Raw genomic sequence first — 7,465 nt, 5'->3', positions numbered from 1 at the left:
GGGAAGTTACGGGTAATTAATTTTATCATGCTTTGTGAACTGAAATGCCTCCCTACCGCAGGTTCAAATCATCTGTGTGCAACATGGTGTACCCTAAACCTAGACAAGAATACTACAGGTAACATGACTATATATGGTTGGGGGTGCATCCTAATAATCGCTTTCCTCCTGAAATGTGCACTCGTTCACTACTCGACACAAATTTAAAAGCATTTGATTGGCTCTAGAAGGAGTTTGCATAGACCAGTAATGTCCATTCAAATCCATGAAGGGAAGTGAACAAGTGCACACTTAGGGAGAAAGGAGCGCTATTTGGGATGCTACCTTGGTCCCGCGCTCCATCGGTTTATACCAGTCCATTTCTTCTGTTGCTCATCGTAGTCACGTGAGTGTAACAAACTATTTCCAATTCGGGGATTTAATTTCTTAGCAATTCTCATCAATTGCATATATCCGACATGACCAATACCTTATTGAAGACATTCCCGTATAATGTTTTCAGACTGAGGACACTGCGTAGGCGAATAAGCCTGCATAATAAGATTGGCACTTGGATGGTGGGTTCAAAGGATCTCAGCTTTGTTTCCCTCGGCCACCACGGCATAATTGCATACTCATCGCACGGGAAATAATGTACAGTATCGTATTTAAGTGTGTGTGTGGGGAGACACCGACGCCGCACATGCTCAGTCTGCAGCTCAGCCTGCTGCTCCTCGTAGGCTCCTCCCTGGCGTGCGCGAGAGGAGACCGAGATCCGCAAGCGGTTCAGAGGGGGGGTACGTCGCGCAGGCAGGACCGAGGAGGAATCACCACAGCCCCGGCCGGGACTGCCAGACCCGATCCGCTGGATCCCTGGAGGAACGGAGAGAACACGTCGCCCAAGGGAGAGGAGCTCTGTTCAGGTAACAGTGGAAAACAACACCGCCTCAGTCGCATTAGAGACCTCAGGTGCCGCTGTTGTAATCCGCGCAATACGCGTTGACGGCTGTGTGGTGATGAGGAGACTGCGACTAGTTGGAAAGAAAATACAGTAGGTTAGGCATGCGAGCTGCTGTCGCGACGTGTGTTGTCCTTAATGCACGGGAGACACGCGAGACATGATCCCATTTACGCCTCGCCGAACCACATTCAGTTCACTAAGCGTTCCGCTCGAGGGGGCAATTTGACCGGTCGCGTGCTGTGGGCTACCGCGCGTGACGGAAGCAGTGCATGATGTGCTTACCAGCCAGGGTTTGCGCTGCCCACAATAGGCGACAGAATAACAACATATTATCCCATAAATAATAGCCTATCCCCGTTGTTGAAGTAGCCTACTGCAACCGTGATTTCTGGCTACAATTTGCCATTGCTGCTGTAAAACCCTATTTTCTTATTTATGCCATCCAGCAGGGTTCGCGCCGGAGTGGCGCTTTATTTGACAATCGAGTTATTTCGGAAGATTGCATTGCTAGCTTGCTACTCCGGAGATGCGAACACCCACGCGCATCCCGTCGTCTCCCTTAGCTACCAGAAGCAGCTGCTCCCAAATTATAAACATATTGTTATACTGTTAATGGTCTACACCGATAATCTCAAACCTGAACAGTTACATACAGATTTGAGTAAATGCCCTACTGTTATTGGCAGATTTATATCAATGGCCAGATGTAACGCAGAACACCAACAGTACTTTGAAAAATAAGAAATATCTACTATAAACCTGACTTTCTGAAATTGTCATATGCTAGCCATTTGTCAAACCATATGTCATCTGACAGGTGTTGAATAACATACAACTAACTCCCTTGCTGATTCTTATATGTAGGTCTATGTGAAACCATATACTGGATGAAAGCCTCTCTCATGTAAGTATCCAATCTTTCCAATAATGCACTCTTTTACTCATGAATCATATAGGCAAGCCTTTTAGTTATAGACAATTATGATGCCTTAGTTACAAGGTAATCCCATGGCTGGTGGTTTAGGAGTGACTGTTGAGGAAACAGAACATTCAGATAGAAATGTGTTGTGTAGAGTATAAATGATTGTCTTTCAGATAGAAATAGGGAACCATGTCTGCTCGATTCATTATTTTTCTATCTGCAACCTTCAGAGCATTTAACATCACTGAATAAAACCCTGGTGTCAGATGCATGGATTGGCCAGCTAGTGGCTGGCTAAAGGATACTGCAGAGAGGAAGAAAGGATGGCATGATGCTGCTGGCTGGGATAGCCCTCCTCATAACACATTCATGGAGAGGGAGGGGCGAGGGGGAAGGCCCTGCCTGCCTGTGGTGCACCCCTCCACCAGCCAACCAGTGCAGATATCCTCTTAGTTGTTTTATTTCTTTCTCTCTGCGCTACCACAGTCAGGGATGGAAAGAGAGATTCCCCTATTTCTATCTCTCTGTACATTACCACACCACCAAAGAGAAAGAGGGGGATCTCCCTTCCCATTTCTCTTGCTCTCTCTCGTCCCACCCCTCTGTCTGTCTTTTTCGGTCTTGATGTTCTAGTAGTCTATCAAATTAACCCTTGCAATGAGAAACTATATATGTGCGTTTTTAATTTTCACAGGATTACTGATTTTTTTGTATCGGGAGTTTATTGTAAAATAGGAATGTTCTGTACATGTCAGTTCATAGTTGTATGTAATATCAACATTCTGAATGATTCATTTTGACAACTCGAAATATCAAGCGTATGGGACGATTTGCCAGAAGATGATTCTGCGATAATTGGCTTTAAAGTTCAATCTTGTATTCTCTTTAATTTAACAACATGATTTGGGGTATTTAGACTACTATGGTAGAGCACACGGAACAGAACAAGGCTATGCTAATGACTACATTTAGACAAAAATGCAGATAGAACCTTATAGTCCCAAGCTCTCTGTCATCACCAACATTTCCAAAACGGAGATAGGACTATACGGTTTTTCTTTGCAAAAACAAGATGGTACTTTGAAAAAAGTGTTTCTGCATGAAGGTTAAATTAAATAAATAAATTAAGAGTATTATAGTATAGGCCTAGTCCAGTTTGGAGGGATTTAGATGTTTTTTTTCATCTAGTTCTCAAATCAAATTAGATTTGTCACATACACATGGTTAGCAGATGTTAATGCGAGTGTAGCGAAATGCTTGTGCTTCTAGTTCCGACAATGCAGTAATAACCAACGAGTAATCTCACCAAACAATTTCACAACAGCTACATTATACTAACAAGGGTAAAAGGATGAAGAATATGTACATAAAGATATATGAAGTCCTTTGTACAGCTGTGTGTCATCCGCATAGCAGTGAAAGTTAAGATTATGTTTTTGAATGACAAACTATTCACAGAGATTTGATACACTGCCGATTTTGCAGGTTTTCCTACTTACAAAGCATGTAGAGGTCTGTCATTTTTATCATAGGTACACTTCAACTGTGAGAGACGGAATCTAAAACAAAAATCCAGAAAATCACATTATGATTTTTAAGTAATTAATTTGCATTTTATTGCATGACATAAGTATTTGATACATCAGAAAAGCAGAACTTAATATTTGGTACAGAAACCTTTGTTTGCAATTACAGAGATCATATGTTTCCTGTAGTTCTTGACCAGGTTGGCACAAGCTGCAGCAGGGATTTTGAACCACTCCTCCATACATACCTTCTCCAGGTCCTTCAGGTTTTGGGGCTGTCACTGGGCAATATGGACTTTCAGCTCCCTCCAAAGATTTTCTACATACATGGCCCCATCCATCCTCCCTCAATATGGTGCAGTCGTCCTGTCCCCTTTGCAGAAAAGCATCCCCAAAGAATGATGTTTCCACCTCAATGCTTCACGGTTGGGATGGTGTTCTTGGGGTTGTACTCATCTTTCTTCTTCCTCCAAACACGGCGAGTGGAGTTTAGACCGTCAGGGTAGCCTAGTGGTTCGAGCGTTGGACTAGTAACCGAAAGGTTGCAAGTTCATATCCCCGAGCTGACAAGGTACAAATCTGTTGTTCTGCCCCTGAACAGGCAGTTAACCCACTGTTCCTAGGCCGTCATTGAAAATAAGAATTTGTTCTTAACTGACTTGTCTAGTTAAATAATGGTAAAAAGACCAAAAAGCTCTATTTTTGTCTCATCAGACCACATGACCCTCTCCCATTCCTCCTCTGGATCATCCAGATGGTCATTGGCAAACTTCAGATGGGCCTGGACATGCGCTGGCTTGAGCAGGGGGACCTTGCGTGCGCTGCAGGATTTTAATCCATGACGGCGTAGTGTGTTACTAATGGTTTTCTTTGGGAATGTGGTTCCAGCTCTCTTCAGGTCATTGACCAGGTCTTGCCGTGTAGTTCTGGGCTGATCACTCACCTTCCTCATGATCATTGATGCCACACAAGGTGAGATCTTGCATGGAGCCCCAGACCGAGGGTGATTGGCCGTCATCGTGAACATCTTCCATTTTCTAATAATTGCGCCAACAGTTGTTGCCTTCTCACCAAGCTGCTTGCCTATTGTCCTGTAGCCCATCCCAGCCTTGTGCAGGTCTACAATTTTATCCCTGATGTCCTTACATAGCTCTCTGGTCTTGGCTATTGTGGAGAGGTTGGAGTCTGTTTGATCGAGTGTGTGGACAGGTGTCTTTTATACAGGTAACGAGTTCAAACAGGTAATAAGTGGAGAACAGGGAGGCTTCTTAAATAAAAACTAATAGGTCTGTGAGAGCCGGAATTCTTACTGGTTGGTAGGTGATCAAATACTTATGTCATGCAATAAAATGCAAATTAATTACTTAAAAATCATACAATGTGATTTTCTGGATTTTTATTTTAGATTCCATCTCTCACAGTTGAAGTGTACCTATGATAAAAAATGACAGACCTCTACATGCTTTTTAAGTAGGAAAACGTGCAAAATCGGCAGTGTATCAAATATTTGTTCTCCCCACTGTACATATGAGATGAGTAATGTAGGGTATGTAAACATTATATTAAGTGGCATTGTTTAAAGTGGCTAGTGATACATTTTTTACATGTATGGCAGCAGCCACTCAATGTTAGTGGTGGCTGTTTAACAGTCTGATGGCCTTGAGATAGAAGCTGTTTTTCAGTCTCTCGGTCCCTGCTTTGATGCACCTATACTGACCTCGCATTCTGGATGATAGCGGGGTGAACAGGCAGTGGCGCGGGCGGTTGTTGTCCTTGATGATCTTTATGGCCTTCCTGTGACATCGGGTGGTGTAGGTGTTCTGGAGGGCAGGTAGTTTTCCCCCGGTGATGCGTTGTGCAGACCTCACTACCCTCTGGAAAGCCTTACGGTTGTGGGCGGAGCAGTTGCCGTACCAGGCGGTGATACAGCCCGACAGGATGCTCTCCATTGTGCATCTGTAAAAGTTTGAGTGCTTTTGGCGACATGCCAAATTTCTTCAGCCTCCTGAGGTTGAAGAGGTGCTGCTGTTGTACCGTCTTCACCACACTGTCTGTGTGGGTGGACCAATTCAGTTTGTCCGTGATGTGTACACCGAGGAACTTAAAACTTAGTACCCTCTCCACCACTGTCCCGTCAATGTAGATAGGAGGGTGCTCCCTCTGCTGTTTCCTGAAGTCCACGATCATCTCCTTTTGTTTTGTTGACATTGAGTGTGAGGTTATTTTCCTGACACCACACTCCGAGGACCCTCACCCCCTCCCTGTAAGCCGTCTCGTCTTTGTTGGTAATCAAGCCTACCACTGTAGTGTCGTCTGCAAACTTGATGAATGAGTTGGAGGCGTGCATGGCCAAGCAGCCGTGGGTGAACAAGGAGTACAGGAGAGGGCTCAAAACGCACCCTTGTGGGGCCCCAGTTTTGAGGATCAGCGGGGTGGAGATGTTATTACCTACCCTCACCACCTGGGTGAGGCCCGTCAGGAAGTCCAGGACCCAGTTGCACAGGGCGGGGGGTCTCGAGCTTGATGACGAGTTTGGAAGATACTATGGTGTTAAATGCTGAGCTGCGTCCCGCGAGCTTTCTGAATCGCTGTATCTCCAGCTCACCGCATGAAGAGGAATAAATAAACAGACTCACCCCATCGCGACGTCCCCCAAAGGTTAACTCTCTAGCCCTCGCTATCTCCCTGCTTGCTAATTCGGCCTGCTAACGGCTAGCTTGTCAAGCTCCGGTCCGCTAACTGCTACCTTGTCTAGCTCGGGCCTACGAACTGTTAGCTTGTTAGCACAGGCCTGCTAACCGTCTGTACCACCGCGTCCCAATCACTCTCTGACCCCATTTACTTTCTATCTCTTTTTGATTTTTAATTTGTTTATACCTTCCGGAAACCTGCCTCACCCAATGTGATACGGAATCGCTATTACTTTTACTCTTATTTTTATTTTTATGACACACTCAAGAACCTCCAGACGCTAACCAGCTAACTAGCTACAAGCTAGTTAGTCATTGTTAGTTTAAATTTTTTTTTTTTTTTAAAAACCTGGATAACACTCGCCAGCCCCCCTGCCCATCCACCGCTGCCCCCTGGACACTGATCTCTTGGCTACATAGCTGACGCACGCTGGACTGTCCATTAATCACGGTACTCCTTTCTGCTTGTTTGTCTTACCTGTCGGCCACGTTGCCTAGTCAACGCCATTTTACCTGCTGTTTGTTGTGCTAGCGGATTAGCCTCGCCTACTGTTTTTAGCTAGCTTTCCAAATTCAACACCTGTGATTACTGTATGCCTCGCTGTATGTCTCTCTCAGATGTCAATATGCCTTGTATACTGTTGTTCAGGTTAGTTATAATTGTTTTAGTTCACAATGGAGCCCCTAGACCCACTCTGCATACCCCTGTTACCTCCTTTGTCCCACCTCCCACACATGCGGTGACCTCACCCATTACAACCAGCATGTCCAGAGATACAACCTGTCTCATCATCACCCAGTGCCTGGGCTTACCTCCGCTGTACCCGCACCCCACCATACCCCTGTCTGTGCATTATGCCCTGAATATATTCTACCATGCCCAGAAACCTGCTCCTCTTATCCTCTGCCCCCAACGCTCTAGGCGACCAGTTTTGATAGCCTTTAGCCGCACCCTCATACTACTCCTTCTCTGTTCCGCGGGTGATGTGGAGGTAAACCCAGGCCCTGCATGTCCCCAGGTACCCTCATTTGTTGACTTCTGTGATCGAAAAAGCCTTGGTTTTATGCATGTCAACATCAGAAGCCTCCTCCCTAAGTTTGTTTTACTCACTGCTTTAGCACACTCTGCTAACCCTGATGTCCTTGCCGTGTCTGAATCCTGGCTCAGGAAGGCCACCAAAAATTCAGAGATTTCCATACCCAACTATAACATCTTCCGTCAAGATAGAACTACCAAAGGGGGCGGAGTTGCAGTCTACTGCAGAGATAGCCTGCAAAGTAACGTCATACTTTCCAGGTCCATACCCAAACAGTTCGAACTACTAATTTTGAAAATTACCCTCTCCAGAAATAAGTCTCTCACTGTTGCCGCCTGCTACCGGCCACC

The sequence above is a fragment of the Oncorhynchus nerka genome, linkage group LG10 (assembly GCF_034236695.1).
Source record: "Oncorhynchus nerka isolate Pitt River linkage group LG10, Oner_Uvic_2.0, whole genome shotgun sequence".
Lineage (NCBI taxonomy): Eukaryota > Metazoa > Chordata > Actinopteri > Salmoniformes > Salmonidae > Oncorhynchus > Oncorhynchus nerka.
This window is presented reverse-complemented; position numbering follows the sequence as displayed.